This window comes from Nymphalis io, chromosome 13 (genome assembly GCF_905147045.1).
Source record: "Nymphalis io chromosome 13, ilAglIoxx1.1, whole genome shotgun sequence".
Classification (NCBI taxonomy): Eukaryota; Metazoa; Arthropoda; class Insecta; order Lepidoptera; family Nymphalidae; genus Nymphalis; species Nymphalis io.
This window is the reverse complement of record NC_065900.1, coordinates 12071988-12091408: the sequence shown is the minus strand read 5'-3', so window position 1 is coordinate 12091408 and position 19421 is coordinate 12071988. Positions and strand designations below refer to the sequence as shown.

At 33.0% G+C, this 19421-nt stretch overlaps 1 protein-coding gene across 1 annotated transcript in view; it reads left to right on the top strand.

The window, feature by feature from the left end:
* The first annotated feature begins 68 nt into the window (after positions 1-68).
* LOC126772990 (adenomatous polyposis coli protein-like) overlaps positions 69-19421 on the top strand; it is a 61468-nt gene continuing 42115 nt past the window's right edge. The window contains exons 1-3 of the mRNA XM_050493592.1: positions 69-173; positions 4335-4402; positions 4579-4654. The gene's annotated coding sequence lies outside the window, so the exon portion shown is untranslated. The remainder of the gene's footprint in view (positions 174-4334; positions 4403-4578; positions 4655-19421) is intronic.

The window sequence follows — 19421 nt, the reverse complement described above, 5'->3', positions numbered from 1 at the left end:
ATATAGGGCAAGTATCTGTTATCCTTTTAGCCTCGATTTTATATATAATCTGTGATTTTGTGCTTTCCGAAGAAATTGCAAGCGGCCGTCGGTGGGAGATTTGTTGTGATTTTCGAATTATTTAATCAAGCTTTGAAAAAAAGGTGCAATCAATATATAAAAACGTTAAAATGGTGAGTATAATAAACCTTTTAAGTATGCAATAAATATTTAAGACTGATTGATAAACATTCTTGTATATGAATGATGGTTAATTTTAACGAAGTTTTTTTATGAACTTCTTGAATAATTACGATAAAAATCTTATATGAGTAATTTATACATAAAAAACATGTATAAAATATTACAAACGTCAATCGTTAAGATCATTTTTATGAGCGAATGCTGCTCTCCAAGCCTCTATACGTATAAATAACAATCTACCTGCATCTTATTGATAAACCATCTTTACTAGACTACGCGCTACTTTTATTTTTTTTCCATTCGCCTTGATATTAATGTACTCCTGTTTTCTCCTGTTGCAATTATGAAAAGCACTACTCTAATCTTTATACATCTTTATGTTGAACGTTTACAGACATTGTAGGAAAAATTTAGTTATAATATTTATACATTACCTCACATCAACTTGAGATATACTTATAGAGTTCAGATAAACATGTGTAGAAGAACAAAATCCAATAACACTCCATTTAATTGGTTTGATATGATATAAAATAAAAGTTACATCATAAGTACTACTATGAGAATAATTCATTCGTAAGTAAATTAAATTTATGTATTACAGTAAAAGCTGGTAAATGTCCCAGTGCTGGGCGTGAGCCACTCTTATTAACAATAAATTATATATATCTTAATATCGAGACAATGTTTCATAGATAGTTATTTAGTTTTATTGATTATAATTTTTCTCAATCTATAATAATCTGTGTAAGGTTATATGTTAATCTAATAGACACCATGTTATTGGATTAACATTTACAGTTTCTGTTCGAGTTAATACTGGTTTGTACTTGTTAACATTATTTGTTATCATTTCAACTTCATCATTTTTATCATTATTCAAAATGAAATACTAATATAAATAGTTATAAAAACTTATAGTTAAATGTTTTATCACTATTTAATTTTTTGTTTAATATACTTAATCATTTTTTTTTTAATTGAAAAAAGCAACTTTTGAAGTGTCGCTTTACAAGAATAAATCAAAATGAATATTTAGTTGACCACCATTTTGGAATGTAGATTCTACTTGGAATACTGGCAAGTTACTACTATATTTCAACAATTAAATTACATTGACATGATAATTAAACTATTATTAATCCTTCATGCAAATGAACAAATCTTACCTACTACTTTAATGTATATAATAAATTGTTTTTGTATAATAAGATTATTATTTAGTTTAACCGTAACTTCATCGGTCATTAGATGTTAGGCAAGATTTCGTCTTACACCTAAATTTCAATCAATTGGACTATGGTTATATATATATATATAGTAATTGGTAAATATATGTATATATAATTCTTGTTTTTTTTTAAACTATTACACAAAAATAGATGTGCCCCCATAAGTAGTTGACGTATCTAAGACACATACAAAACGATTTGCTTCCTCGTTTCTGATACGCACTGCTCAGGTCTGGAATACTCTCCCGACCTCTGTTTACCCCACCACCTACAATATGGGTACTTTCAAGTCGAGTGAATAGGCATCTTTTAAGCAAGCACGCTCCACTTTAGACTGTATCTTCACTTTCAATCAGGTATGATAACAGTCAAGCACTAGCCTATATACTTAAAAAAAAAGATGCTTAAAATGAGAATAAATACATTTTTTATATTATAAATACAAGGGATAAGAAAATGTAGGCCAGGATTAACAGAGATTGATGATGGAACACAAAGGCTTAAATTGTAGTCCTATTAAACCTAATTTTATAATTAGCTACTTTTAGTATTATAATTGGTATTGATAAACAAATATTAAATTTATACTGATATTATAATAAAGCTGAATATTTATGCTACTCTCTGAAACTGATGTAGGGCTTTGTGCAAGTCTGGGTAAGTACCACCCACTCATCAGTTATTCTACCGCTAAACAGCTTATAATACTTAGTATTGTTGCATTCCCGTTTGAAGCATGAGTGAGCCAGTGTAACTACAGGCACAAGGGATATAACATCTTCGTTCCCAAGGTTGGTTGACTATAGGCGATTAACCAATGGCTGTGGGTGGTAGTGACAACATAACATCATGGGCTACCTGCCCATATGCACGTCCGCCTACCTATAACATAAAAAAAAACTACCGGTTGGATGCGAAAAAATACGCCTCACGACTATAAATCTAATTTTTCGTCTTAATACCCATGAGTTACAATAGCCGAACACCACTTTGAATCTTGTACAAGAATTTAAAAATAACCAATTTTTTCAACCGCACCAGTAAAACTATGTTGTCATTAGTTATGGCTCATCATTCCTGAGGACGGAAATACGACGTTGCCTTGTTTTTCTCATGTTAATTTATTTATGGAACACCATGACGAACGACATGGCGAAACTGTTTCTTGGATAGGGTTACCAGGGCTTTGAAAATAAATATGTCTTACTATTAAATGTCCAATTCAGATATTAATTATCTATAGATTTTAATGAAATAATATCAAGAACTCAGTTGTAATAATATTTTAATAAACTATTTACTTGAATAACATTCCGATTAAAGGTATTTTATTTATGTAGCATAATTTTCTGCCCGTGACTTTGTCCGCGTATGAGGAGGGAGGCTGTTAGGTATCATGTGTCCATGCCATCCTCTTGACAACGTGTATGCAAATATGATTGAGTAGTTCAGACAGTCTAAGCGTAACAAACCAACAAATACCTTTACTTTCGCATTTATTATATTAGTAAGGAGTATAACAGCATATAAAGCCCATTTACGGATCTAAGGCGTTCTCTCCTTTTTAGTAGATAGCTTGGAGCATATTTTACCACAGATAAAGTACTCTTGTGGGAAAAAAAAGAGTATTACTCCACTCCAATTGACGCTGTTATGAGTTTTAAATTGGAAATGAGAATGTTTCAATAATAAGATATGTTTAAAACACTCGTCTCCAATAATCATATTGAAGAGTCAACCGTCTTTTTCAAGCTAAGTAGGTACGTTAATGACAAATGTCATTAAATTATTTTTAGTGAAATAAAATATGATGCCGCCTCTTAGTAATATATACTTAATTGAAGTAGAAAACAAAAAAAAAACCTAATTTTATCGTATTTATAATGCTTAAGTTAGTGGATTTCGGTTTGAAAAAAGCATTTCATGAATATATTCTGAAACAGAAGGTGAGCCAGGATAGCGAAAGAAGTGTTGTGTTGTTATAAACAATATTTATTAAACAGGCAGAGTAACCACCCTGCTCAAGTTCAACAATAATTATGATCGTTCATTGTAAATACATCGCTATTTATACAAAAGTCAAATAATTCATTCATTCAACAAGTCATTTTAATGTTGGTCGTTGTAAAAATCATATCACGAAATTGAATAAAAACATTTAAAAAAATTATAATCAAATTAACTTAAATAAATATTAGGTTATTCTAAATTATATACGCGTTGACCGTAGCGTTGAGTTTAACAATTCACATCATACATTTTTTTAAAGTCTCGAAATTTTATAAGATTAAATTAAAATGTAAAACTACACTAATTTCCTAATACAGATTCTATCAAGAAGAAAATAATTTATACAATAGAAGACGTGAATCCCAAATTCTTAACCGATGATTCCTAGTTCAAACCTGGGCAAGCATCGCTGGTTTCCATGTGCTTTACTTGTGTTATAATTCATGGATGAAAATTTGCCACACATGTTGAGGAGACTTTAGCCCAGCTGTGGGATAATTACAGGCTGCTACTTTAATAGAAAAGATAAGATTAAGTTATTAATCCCCCAACCGATTGTAGCCTGGACAACAGAGTTGCTCCAATGAATAGAAACACCGCCAGTCTTAACCTAAAATTGCATGTTCAAATGAGAACAAACACTTGCACTAAGTTATTCTGCACTTAATTCGTGTCGTATCATTCATCTCGTGCGCACTGAAGAAAAACACCACGAGAAAACTTGCATGCTCGGAAGATATAAGGTCACAAAGTCATCATGGTAGAATCAACTATAAGACTGTTAAAAGGACACTAGAAGTTGCCCAGCTGATATAATAACGGACTATTACTTTACTAATCCTTAGTTTATATAAATTAATTTTTTATAATTTATATGTAACGTGTGTTTAATTACGGTATATTTTACAGGCGGGGGCAAATGGCGTTGGTGCGACTCACTGAGCGCGCCCGCTCCGCGCCCCCTCCCGATTAAACAGGTAATGTATTTTCTAATGTCATACCAATTAAAACCGGAATATCAATGCATCTTCCGAAAAAAAAAAGAAACTACTAAATCAAACATAATTTTTTTTCCTAATCCGATTTTACTGAATTTATTTGATAAATACATTTCTGGCTACGTCACGTCCCTTAAAACTTATAAAATTTGCAGGTCGCAGGCATTTACGAAGAAGTAAATTTGAAGCTAACCGAGTTCTAATGGCTTACCTAACGACTTGTACCAAAAGGTATGTCAATTATATAAATTAGTATAAAATTTAATATATGTATATTATTTAGTATGAGTACAAATATAGGTAAATGCTCTCATTCCGAGGATTCGACAGTCTAAAACATTAATGGTAAAATAACATTAATGCTGATATGTTTGTCTTTTTATATTAAGTACTAAGTAATTGTACATTTGTATTTTGCCCACGAAAGGTCCGATGACTTCTTTAATCTCGTCCTAGGGCCAGTCTCGCAAAATTAATTCAAGTCTGTCATAATATGCCTTTACCGTTACGAACTATTGTGAAGTGAATAATTAATACATTATTTCTAATTGTATTACTTTAAAAGTTTCTTTTATTGTTTTTGCCTTTAAAAAATAAACTATTGTTTTTATTGAAATAATAATTGATAAATAATTATAACAATTAAATTTATAAATAGTATTATGGTTATTAATTGGTGGGCTGAGGCACTCAAATGAATTTCATGGGCTAGCGGACAATTTTCGACATCCTAAGAACAATGAAAATAGATTCATCAGTCCAATGAAATTCGATATATTTAATCTAAGTTTCCAGTATATACATATAATATATAAACTAAGCACATATACATATTTTCTATGAAATAAAAGTTTTTTACTAGTATATAAAAAATCAAAACAAAAAATATACTTTATTCATGTCTTTCGAGCACTTTTGAATCGTCTTTTTACAAAATTAAATTAAAAGCTACCACCGGTTCTGAATATAGATTCTACCTAGAACAACCGACAAGAAACTCTGTAGTTATTTTCGAAATTAAAGTTTAAGAAATAATTAAATTTAATTAAATAAATATTATAATATAATAAAGCCGAGATGGCCTAGTGGTAAGAACGCGTGAATCTTAACCGATGATCGTGGGTTCAAACCCGGGCAAGCACCACTGAATTTTCATGTGCTTAATTTGTGTTTATAATTCATCTCGTGCTTAACGGTGAAGGAAAACATCGTGAGGAAACCTGCATGTGTCCAATTTCATTGAAATTCTGCCACATGTGTATTCTACCAACCTGCATTGGAGCAGCGTGGTGGAATAAGCTCCAAACCTTCTCCTCAAAAGGGAGAGGAGGCCTTAGCCCAGCAGTGGGACATTAACAGGCTGTTACTATACTACTACTATTACTAAATAATTATTTATCCTAACAAATATTTTAATTGCGTAGTAAGGTTATAATTAGGGATACATTATTATGTGAAATTGCAAACATTGGGTTCAGTAGATTCTCGCATTACTCTCAATTAAAACTAACCGCACGGTGGTTTCACACAGTCAGATTGATAATTCAATTGATACCGTCCGCCATATTGAATTTCTAATGACGTCGAATGATGCTTATGCGTTTCCATAATCGTTTTTGTCTCTTTCGCGATTATTTTTACGGTTAATAAATGAGTATGAATAAATACATTTGATTATCTTAAAATAATGTAAATCGATGCGTTAACTTTTACCAAAAATTTAAATTAAAAAAATATATATAAACAAACTTTTATTTAGCTTTATCTGTGCGTGTATGTGTCAATCCTCAAATCTTGTATTGATAATAGAATTATAAAGCAGTTCCGACCGATTCTGATTATAGCAATTTTTCCATCCAAACGACGTGCCAAGCAATTTTTATTTACTAGTATAATTAAATGACAGGACTGGCGATACATTATTTTATTTTCATGGCTCGTTGCCGGGTCGCGACCCACCATGTGAGAGACACTTATGACACTCGATACACTCCCGTGATCATATTACTTCAGATTAGTGGTTTATGCTCTAGACGTTGTAATACAGGGAGTACTTGTGATATCCAACACTGCAACATGGAAGCTTTTCCCTATTTTACCTGTTAGATAGTTTATACAGCCTATTTTCTTCACCAATTTTACTGGTGGTAGAGCTTTGTGCAAGCTCGTCTGGATAGTTACCACCTACTCATCAGATATTCTACCGCAAAACAGCAGTAACTGGTAATGTTGTGACAGTGAGCTAGTGTAATTACAAGCACAAGAGACATAACATCTTAGTTCCCAAAGTTGGTGGCGCATTGGTGATGTAAGCGATGGATAACATTTTTTACAATGCCAATGTCTAAGGGCGTTTGGTGACTACTTACCATTAGGTGGCCCAAATGTTCATCCGCCTTCCTATTTTATTAAAAAAAACCAACTTAGCGTTAAGCTTGTGCCACAAATGAAAGACAATAGTGCAAGGGGTCATATACCGTTATGCTATTAAGGCTTAAGTAAATGACAAGAACATTTTAATAACAAATAAATGAACATTATATATCCTTAAGGTTTAAGATAGTTGGCTAAAAATATGTACACCGCTCTTGGGAATTTGTGCGCAATACGGGGGAAGGTAAATCTAATCTCCATGTCGTAATTGGTAATATCCCGGCTGCCCCATTTCGTGTTGAGGAATTTAGGGGTCGCATATTGGGGATGTTCAAGAAATCGATGCCATTTTAGATTTATGTGTTCGTCTTAAACTTGAATCCAAATATATACAACAAAACTTTATCAAATCCATCCATCAAAACATTATTTATTTATTAAGATTATAGAATTAAATTGGATTAAGAAGTCTGTTATTTTTATTAGTATACAATATGTATATGGTTTAATATAACCTAATAAATAATAGATTAAATATATAAATAAATCAAATGGAAAGTATCTTTCTTTGAGCTTTGTGCAAGCTCGTCTGGGTAGGTACCACCCACTCATCAGATATTCTACCGCAAAACAGCAGTACTTGGTATTGTTGTGTTCCGGTTTGAAGGGTGAGTGAACCAGTGTAATTACACGCACAAGGGACATAACATCTTAGTTCCCAAGGTTGGTGGCGCATTGGTGATGTAAGCGATGGTTAACATTTCTTACAATGCTAATGTCTATGAGTGTTGGTGATCACTTACCATCAGGTGGCTCATATGCTCGTCCGCCTTCCTATTCCTATAAAAAAAACACTGATTCGTGATATTAAATCTAGCTGCAAGAACTGGTAAGAAACTCAGTAGTAAATTCTTTTTCTACAAACACATAAATAGAATTAAATTTGTATATCCTGCCTTAAAATAAACATTAATTGCACTCATTTTTATCCTCTATATAATGTTATATTGAGTTGAACCTTAATTTATACAGGTTTTTATATGGTTTATATTTATTGGCATAGTTAAGATTATACATTAAAATATAGTAATTAATTTTATTATAAATATTTAACATTAATTTACATACTAATCTATGTCATAAAGATTAAGAGCCCTTAAATGGTCCACTTCTAGATTTTTGTATTTCATCAGATATTTTTGATAATTTTCATTTCTTTCCTATAGCGCGAAGCACGATTATTATATACATATAATAACCTAAATAATATATGAATTTATTAATTGTAAAAAATAAAATCGTGTACAGTTTACAAATTAAAGTCATCAAATATAATTATGATCGCTAAATTAGGGATATAGAATCTATTGTCAGTCTCCCCTTCGAAATGTGACTTCCAGGTCACGTGGCCAAGGGTTCCTGTGTCGAGCGAACACGGTGTCCGACTCACGTGCACAATATCGACTTACAATATTTATATTTGGATTATATATTATCAACATAATATATACACAGAACATTATCATTTGATTAATGAAACTATTTAATTAATTAATTAATAGTAACAACAATTTAAAAATTGCAAAGTTATATGTAGAGAAAGCTCATGTTAGCAACTCGATGTGGATATTTAAATTATAACACATCGATTTAAAGCGTTATTTGTTATAAATATGAACAAATGCGCCGTGGAACACTTTATGGTACGTAGTTACCACCGCGTGGCTTGTCCTACCTCCTTGTAATATTTCATGGAGCAACTTCATGTACAAGTATACGTACGCTCTAACTCGCTACTAGATGGCGCCGCAATACATCAACTTATATACTTTTCAATATATGCGATTTACATTTTGGCACGGATATTTTTGCGGGATCAGAATAGTTTTGCAAATAAATAAAATAATATATTTATTAAAATAGCTTTATTGCATTTATAATAATTAACATTTCACGAATAATTTAGACATATATATTTTATTTATTTATTTAATAAGGCAGACGAGCATGTCTGATAATAATTTAGCACTATTTTCACCAATAGCCATAACAATAATAATAAAAAACTCCTTAAAACATAAAAGATAAAAATGATACGACGTAATCATTAGCATAACAGTCATGAGTGATCCTAAAACTTTAATTGTGATTTTTTTATAGAGTAAGCACTACAAATGGTTATTTGATTAATATATCTTTATTTTTAATATAACACTATTCCATTTAATCACATATATTAACTTTAATTTAACTTTCAAAGTTCCGATAACAAATTCGCCGACATATAAAACAGCATTTTTTCATAAATGCAAAATTTAAGATCGCGTCCATTCAAGGTGAACATTGTTTAATTGTCTTCACGAGGAGTGAATGGAATAGGCTATATTATATAGGCTATATATATTTAGAGCTAGAGTGGATGGTTATCTTTCGTCTTAGACCTGTGAATAAATTTGTCAAAAAAAGAAAATACTTATGTTTTTCACGTTTATTCTATTTCTGTATCAGATGTTTACATTTTAAATAAAAGGATTTGCTATCAAAATTTTCATATGCACTTAGTTGTAAGAAGAACATAAAGTTCACGATTGTCACGTCAATAGTCTTAATCGAATGCAGGTCGAAACTGCAAAGTGCAGCTACTTATATAGCAATATTTTAAATGAACGCACTGAATCTTCTGGTGTGTGTTATGTATTGGGTTAGTAGTTTTTCAATTAAGCATTGCAAAAGACTTAATTTTTTTTGGTAAAAATATGCGTATATATTGTCATATTTAGCTTTTCTCCAAGCTTTTATCTAATAATAGATACCTGTCCTTTGTCGTGTGAAGGTAGCGATCGATGTGACCGTACCACGTCGCAGGACGCTGCACGCGTCACATAACGTGTAATATATACATTGTGCTCATCCAGCCGTGTTGTTATATAAACCCTATCTTCGATTACACTTGATTGTTTACGATATTGTTATGTTTTAATTGAAACTTAGCTGTATGTGACATGATTAGATTACCGTTTAATAAGCCATTGTATTTTTTTGTTCGAAAACCGAAACTTAACTGTGAAGTGTCGATTGACATTTGTTTTAGTTAAACTGAAATAAAACATTACCAAGACTGTTTTTAAAATTAATTATTATACTTAAAAAGACGAAAGCTCGAAGTTATTAGTTGATGACCTTCTTTAATGACCTTCTCAGTGACCGACAGTACATCCGTACTGTCGGTACTTCTGACGTTTATCACACACATCTAGAGTGAGTCCATCGAGGGGAGGCACTTGCTGTTTCCTTGGATATGGACTTGCTGAGAAATCGATCGTTACGAAATGTATTTGATGGCCACTCGTTGGACCAAATGGTTGAGCGCCTGAGCGTGACCCATAAGATAGTGTCCGATTGGGGCGATGCCAATTTGGTCATCTTCAATGCAACCAAGACGAAGACGTGTTTGTTTTCCGCCAAAAAGGGAGAATTCCAGCTATCTCCCTCTTTCCGAAACCGAAACCTTGAACTTCTTGGCGTTACTCTCACGTCAACTCTAAACTTTGGCTCTTTTATTGAATCCAAAGCCCAAATAGCCGGTCGAAAGCTTGGTATCGTCCCCAAGGTTACTTTACTCCAGAACAACTGCTCAGCTTATACAAAGCACAAGTGAGGTCATTTATGGAGTACTGCTCTAACCTTTAGGACCGCTCTGCTAAGTACCACCTTCAGGCTCTAGAGTTGATCAAGTTGCGCGCCCGGAGGCTGATAAGAGACGACACATTGGTCAAGTCAAGACTCCAAAGTTTTGAACATCGACGTATAGTTGCGTCACTTTCCGTTTTCTATCGAATACATTTCGGAGAACGTACTCAGAAATTACACGAGTTAATTGAGCTCGTTTTACTATCGAACGGCCAGGCAAACGCAACCAAAGTGCCAAAGGTACACAGTGGAAATTCCCCGCCTACGTACGAAGCACTTCGAATACACATTTATCATTCGCACTGAAAAACTGTGAAATACTTTGCCTGAGTCTGTATTTCCTGATACAACGTTGGTGTCTTTAAATCTAGAGTAAACATATTTCTTCTAGACAAGCATGCTACATCCTAGTACGTGTCGATGCTTAACATCAACGGTCAAGCACTGGCCTATTAATGATAAAAAAAATGCATAATTTCATGCGGCTGATGGTGTAGTTAAGACTTGAAAGCTTAACAATTAAACAAACAAACTCACTATCGCATTTATAATATTACTAAGGATATTATTTATTAAGAAAAGATATTTTTTCTGTTGTGGTAAAATCATTATAATCCTAAATATGTGTAGACAAAAAAAATATTCATTCATAATATAAAAATATATTCATACGAGTAAGTAAATTAAAGCTTTATGTATATGTAACAACTGTATGTACTTCGTTCATCTAAAAATGCATCACGTTAAATAAAGTTTTCTATTACTGAAGGTAACTCGCGGCATTAACTGAAACAAAAGAAAAAGTAATCAAGTTTTACGTGTTCTCGTGTTCTTTGAAGTCGCTTTAAATTATTAAAACTGTTTTATATTCACATAAAGTGAAATAATACAGGTACAAAAATATAGGTACACGATTTCTAGTTAATTTTTATCATATGTCCTATGTTCTCTCATGTAAAAAGACGTGTTCTACGGCAGACAGAAATACTTAGTACAGCTGTGTTTCGGTTTGAAGGCTGAGAAAGCCAGTGTTCATGGGAGTTCATGGGTCCAGAGTTCATGGGACTCAGTTCCCGAGGTTGGTCGCGTATTGGCGATGTAAGGGATGGTTAATATTTCTTACAGCGCCATGTCTTTAAGGAGTGTTGACAACTTACTATCATGTGGCACATTTGCCAAAAAAAGAAATGGGCCAGTGGCTACAACACGTAAATCATATCCGGAGATTGCAGTTTCAAACAATATTAATATAAACTTATATTAATAATTCATTATGGAGCTCATTACTGAAGGAAACCAACTTGAGAAAAACTGTATATCTCAGTGCAACGTATGTATCCACAAATCCGCATCAGAGCACCGTTGTGGTAAGAGCTCCAAAAGTCTTCAAGACTAATGGAGTCTTTTTAAATATGTCCAACACTTCAATCATATTCTTCCTTACTTTAAAATATAATAACAATTTTGTATTCTATTAACGCAGTTTCCTCTGATGTTACGTGCTGCGAATCTGTTCCGACTAATTTAGTAAGTGACTAATAATGTCGATACAAACTATTGACACGCCAATGGTTTTGTGTGTGCGATTTTTATATGTATTCTAAAATACAGATAAAAAAAATACAATCAGAGGTTAAATATAAACAGTTAAATTATTTTTATTTACGGTACTACTATAACTTGATAATTTTTTAATAACTAACAAGCATTTATTTATATTTAACCGTAAGTCAATTAGCGGTTTTGTTTTTTACAAGAATCGTTAAGTATTTTCCTAAAATTAAAAAATATAAATAAATAATTGTGCAACGGCCATTAGTTCAGCACTTTATTAAATTACAAATTAATTAAATTCGTAAAATGTTTTACGTCAAGCTTCGAAATGATCTAACTGAAGGTCGGCAGAAGAGTAACAGGGTAACAGCAGATGAGCCGAACACTGCATCGTATCGATTGAACCGCATACGATTCACCGACTCCGCCGCCCACGTGGCGTCTCGTCTGCAATGCTAGACCGTTGCGGGCTTACTCATTGCTTTTTTAGGTACAGTACGTTCACTTCCTATTAGCTATATTCATAATGTAAACTATTTTCCTTGCAAATAATTGTTTTGGAACGGTAAATGTTAATGGTAACAAGTAACTATAATATAGAGTATAAAAATGTCTCGCTTTGACGGTTTTCGTAAGAAATTATGTATAAAGAAAAGAGAAAGATAAATCGAGACTTATGAAGATCAAACAGCTGTACGAATTTCGTATATTGACGTTCAACAAAGTGCTTTTAAGAAGCGCCCGGTAACAGACCGCTATATCAAACAACGCCCTCTGTCGCTAAAACAACCATTCAACACACCGACCTCGCCTCATCCCTAAATTTCCACAATAACCTCGATCATACACAATAATAAACTTTAATACCTATGTATTAAGTTTGAGTGTAATAAGCAGCCGTGTGACATATACCTTTCTAGCATAAAGTAAAAATCGATTGACGGAATGTATTTTAACGATGGAAATAGTACCGTATATTGCAGGTATGAAGTAGGTTTTTGCTTGCGCGGCATGCGCAAATACGCAGCCTCCCCCAGGGTAGCGTTCGATCCTACCAGTCGCCTCGTCGGCATGGCCCGGACGCGTACCCGGAAAGAAAACCGAATTCAGGAAAAAAAGTATAAAACAAATCCACACTTGCCTTCTGAATGAAGGGAAGGAGCTGGAAGCGAGCTAAAAGATAATTTCACGTTATTAGCATTGTAGTTAACTGCGGTGAGAAGATTCTTTTTAAATTTTTTTCGAAAACAAAAATTCTTATCAGGCTTTGTGTGAAACAGTGAGAGTGAAGTGATATTTTGATAAGGAAATTTATCATATATATATTTTTAACGCAGTGATTTCGCGAAACATACGCATTACGATAAGCTTAGTCTTCCAAGCCTAGTTGTTTCAGAATATTTTGGACGTCGTTTCGAGGTATACGTTTGGTTATTATCATGTGTTGGGTATGGTCGTGTAGCTTGTAGTTAGGGCCGCAAAATCGAACCGCTTCCGTCTTTGTGAGACAAAAGGCTTGATGCAGCTGAGTTTTCTTGCAACATGCAGAACTGTGTGCGTTGATGATATAATACGATAAGTTAAGGAATGCACCGATTGGCTAAAGTTTGGTATTGTAGGGACGAGTATTATTTGTTAGTCTTTAGATTATTAGCGGTAGTCGCAGTATACGATTATGATTAGGCAACTTACTTTTATTTCCCTTTTATCAAGGATGTAAGTTATGTCATACGCGATAAATTTACAGAACACCGAAAATATGTTATATTCTTTTAATGTTACATTTTATAATGTTGCAAAACCGATACAAAATATGAAAGTACCAAATTAATTGAGACATTGCGTGATAATTTTGAGTTCACTGCACAAAACCGTAGCGAATTTGTTTTATCGATTAAATAATTAGTCCGTTTGATACTATCGTTACCGTTCTAATTGTGGTTTATAAAATCATTGTTTCTACTATAAATCACTAAATATTATTAATCAGAATCTCTGTTTGACTGACGCGATGCCTTTCAAACCGGAACACAACAATACTGAGTATTTCTGTTTGACACTAGAATATGCTGGTGGTGGTTACTGGTGGTAGAGCTTTGTGCAAGCTCGTCTGGGTAGGTACCACCAACTCATCAGATATTCTACCGCAAAACAGCAGTACTTGGTATTGTTGTGTTCCGGTTTGAAGGGTGAGTGAGCCAGTGTAATTACAGGCGCAAGGGACATAACATCTTAGATACCAAGGTTGGTGGCGCATTGGTGATCTAAGCGATGGTTAACATTTCTTACAATGCCAATGTCTAAGGGCGTTTGGTGACCACTTACCATCAGGTGGCCCATATGCTCGTCCGCCTTCCTATTCTATAAAAAAAAAATGCTTTGAGAGAGTCTACCCAAAAGGGCACTAAGCCCTATCAAGAAACTTGTAACTACTTGTAGTGTGTCTCTGTACTTTAGTTAATTTTTATAATATAAGGTTTTATTTACTACTAGCTGTTGGTGTGGTTCAAACCGCTTCTAACCGATCGAATGAGCTGGATTTATACACACACAATACGTATTACATTAGTTTAACTTAAATTTAACTTATTACGAATTAGACTTGATTAAGTTTTGAAGCAAAATGTTTTCATTGAATGTGATGATGTAAGTCCATTAGCGTTGTAATAAATAACTGCAATTCGTATGACATCACACGCTTCTTAGTCAACACTATGTAGACCAAGCTGATTGATATTAACAGTATGCACCCTTAACCCGTGTCTAATAATACTTCTTTAATAAATATGCTTGCAAATAGTCGTATTTCATGTACATATCAAACATCCACAACGAAATCACCAATGAATATCTCGAAAGTCTTAAGTTTTCGTGTATATTATGCCTTAACATACCTTTTTATAGGGTATTGGAATTAAAAAATTTATATATTATAATTTTTTATTACGCCACGTTTTCATAAATTATATTATAAAATAGCTTTATTTTTGTTAATTAATGCTTATCCTGTGACGTCATAATGTTAACGCTCTCTAAAATATTTAACTGTCACAGACTCAATATTGATATTGTGATGTCACATGCGCTCGGAAACCGTCAATGCGTCATCTGTAGATTATGTTTTTAAACGGATATAGGTTTCTTTATACTAGGGATGAAAAAAAAATCGCTACACAATTCAATAAAAATATAATATTAATAATTATATTATAAAACAAATATAAATTTAATTCTTTCAGACGCAGTGGTAATTTTTTGACAATAAATAAACTAGTATATATAATAACAGCCTGTTAATGTCCCACTGCTGGGTTAAGGCCTCCTCTCCCTTTTTGAGGAGAAGGTTTGGAGCTTATTCCGCCACGCTGCTCCAATGCGGGTTGGTAGAATACACATGTGGCAGAATTTCAATGAAATTAGACACATGCAGGTTTCCTCACGATGTTTACCTTCATCGTCAAGCACAATATGAATTATAAACACAAATTAAGAACATGAAAATTCAGTGGTGCTTGCACTGGTTTGAACACACGATCATCGGTTAAGATTCACGCGTTCTAACCACTAGGCCATCTCGGCTGCTAGTATATGTGTCTATGTTTATTAAAGATTTTAAAATGTCTTTGTCTCGGCTAGGTTACAGTTACATAAAAAGTCCTTGTGAATTCGATTCCCGTTACGATATACATCGTGAAATGTCCAAGTAATTAAGCCAACGGCTCTGTTGTCACGGAACGAACACATTCTCTATTAAAAACATTTAATATCGGACCTTCGGCTTCAATGCGTGCGTAATGCGTTATTTCATCAGGTCGAAGTTTTGAAAGCAATTTCCTTTCAATAACGCGTTTAAAATTTCCACTTCGTTTGATTCTCTTCATAAATCATTTATGCAACGATAGAGATTACTTTTTTAAACATTTCTTTTTTCTTTTGGAAAGCAATTTGAATATGGAATTTCCCAAATGTGCTTTATTGATTACTGACAAATGACCGGTTTGCGTTGCATGACTTTTTGTTTTTTTTTTATGTAACATCCAGTATCCTTTTGTACGTTGATGGTACTGTAACAGAAACGTACGTTCCAGTAACAATATCTGGACTAAGTTACAAGTCATTCCGATAAACACAAGAACGTATATGATACGAACTAAAACAAGCATTTAAATATATAAGATATATACATACATATACTTTACTGGTGGTAGGGCTTTGTGCAAGCTCGTCTGGGTAGGTACCACCCACTCATCAGATATTCTACCGCAAAACAGCAATACTTGATATTGTTGTGTTCCGGTTTGAAGGGTGAGTGAGCCAGTGTAATTACAGGCACAATGGACATAAAATCTTAGTTCCCAAGGTTGGTGGCGCATTGGCTATAAGCGATGGTTGACATTTCTTACAATGCCAATGTCTAAGGGCGTTTGGTGACCACTTACTATCAGGTGGCCCATATGCTCGTCCACCTTCCTATTCTATAAAAAAAAATATATCTTTTCTGTATTGAACATTTTTAATTTTATGTTTAAAATTATAAGGTAATGTATGGATATTTATATTCGACAGGTTAATTAACTACACACGTAAAATAATAAAAATATCGTCTGTACGCAGAGTTAAAAGGATAACACTCCAATGCAAATATATAGCGTGTTTTGAATTTGAGGGTTTGAGTTATTCATAAATTATATCGTAGCATTATTTCTATTTGAAATACCTAAATAAATTACAGTTAGTACAATACAGTTATAAAGTCTAAATAAATGGTTGGCTACTAAAAGAAACGTACGCAGTTCACGTCTCGTAATCAGAATGAGTATCGAAACACAGTCGTGAATATGATCGTTTGACAATTAGTCAACAATGTGTCTGGACCCTAGATAAATGTCGATTGATAAATTCGTTTGTTGAATTCATTTGTAGAGAAGATTAACGTAGTCACGTGATCGGAGATTGACGAAAGAAAGAGTAGGAAATACTTCAATGCTAATCATATGCATTTGTCTAAGATTGGTGCTCTAGGACCTTTTGTGACGTAGTAATTCTAGTCACGTGAAGTTTAAGAGGAGATAGGGTTCAATCCTGTTATTGTTCTTGTTTGTGATATTTGCTCGTACATTCAATAAACTGGAAACATTCTTCCAAACGAAAAAATCCAGCAACATTTAAAAGCTGCTAATATAATAAAGCTGACGAAATTGTTTGTTTAAAATGATCTTTGAAATAACCAATCGGATTTGATTTTTTTTTTACATTTAATAAATCAAGGAACACAATAGTGATTAAATATCATGTCTCTTAGTCAAACATAACATTAAATAGAACTTTAAAAAATATATACAAGCACTGACGTTTGCAGACATTTTGTCATATTTTACACGAAGTTCTGAGTCTTGTAACAATTAGTTCATCGACCTATTACGGGTGAGGCATATTTAATGAAACAAACATTTTACACGAAGGTTGTTTAATTAAATATCCATTGTTCGTAGTAACCATAGAGAAATTAACGTGGACCCTTACTTTTTACTAAATAAAAGTTTGTAATTATTTTACTGTTATTTTAATAGTTTATATTTATATAAGTAGGATGTTAAACTTTCGAGAAGTGTAATATATTTTTATATACCGTATATTATATCATATAACCTAAATTAGTTATTTATATAAGAATTATAATAAAAACTTATGTGACGGCGCAAGGAGATGGTATGCGAATTACTTGGCTTATATAGTTAATAGCAACTGTACCACGCGTAATGAAACACTGAATTTTAAAATGGTAGCTGGCCGGCTTAATATCGAAATTCAAAGGACGCGGGAAAATGACCTTCGAGATTGTCATTGATTCGCAAAAATACTAATAATATTTAGTAACATTTTTTTTTTCTTTAGTATATAATTTAAAAGTGGATTTTTTGTTATAATTTGTATTCACATCAAGAGACTTCGCTCGTGGCCTATAAATCCTGATTAATACGGAAGCTTCTGGCAAACAGCCTGATGCATATTTTTTTCGTATTACGTTGTTTATCCTATTAAGATATTGTTGGCACTTACGCGAAGGTTTCTGGCGTATAAACTTAAAATGTAGCGAGTAAGCAGTTCGTATCGGATATAAAAAAAATATAAACATTATATATAATATTATTTTTCAATATTTATTTTTTATAATCTTATAACACGGAATAACTATTTTCTGGAATGAAAATTTAAGCTGTATTTTGAAAACATTAGGTATAATAGGTATGTAATGTATAATATCTTTGTAAACATCGTGTAACTAGGTCTTGCATGCATTGTGTAATAATTAAGGTTAGGAATCACACAAATAGCAGCGCCATCTTTATAAGGCATCACGATTCGTTCTAACTTCCTGTTAACGGTATCTGTGCTAATGTGGTGTCATTTCGAATTGATGTATTAAGATATTAAGTTTACCACATATTTCAACTGTAGAGCTATATATCTACCTCGTTTGTATAGTTCGTTTCTCACGCTGAAAATGCAGAGGTCTAGGTTTCTAATCCCGATTCGGATAAATGGAGTTATTGAGTTTTGCATTCATTCTCAGTAACAACCAGGAATTACCAAGGAAGTGGACGATATGTAAGATCCCTATTCATTAAAATCGAATGAAAATGATGACCCTCTTCGGCACGAATTATGAAGGTTACGAGATTCTTATACGATTAGAACTCATTGATTAAAAAGTAGTAATTTCTCTTAGTCTCCGAAGTGACTAGTCTTTACCTCATCGTCTAATTAAATATTTAAAACACGTTAATGTAGCGCCGACTTTCTTTTCTTATGCTGATGACTATGTAACAATATGTACATGCATATAATAACGAGTTACATCTGTGCGAAAACAAGTATATGTTTGTAAGGAATAGTTGACTTTATTACATGAGTAACCAGCTGTTACCAGCGAGCGTTGCTATTCGATTCTAAAAAAAATACATTCCTGTTTAAATAAAAAATATTAGGTATTCATTTGTCCTATTCCCTAAAATTATCATCTTTTATACTAAATTTAATTAAAATCTGCCACAACATAGAAATTATGTAGGTACATATGTAGGTCTATTGCTAATGCAATATCAATAACTTTTTTTTATTAAAGACGATGACGGAAGGTTGTACGGACAAATGGGTCACCTGATGTTAAGTGATCACTACCGCCCATAAGCATTGGCGCTGTAAGAAATCCGTTCCTCACATCGTCAATGCGCCAGTAATCTTGGGAAATAAGATGCTAAGTTATTTGTGCCTGTAGTCACACTAGCTCACTCATCCTTCAAACCGAAACACAACCGCTGCTTGGCGGTAAAGTATCTGATAAGTGGGTGGCATCTACCCCGGCGGGCTTGCTTTGACA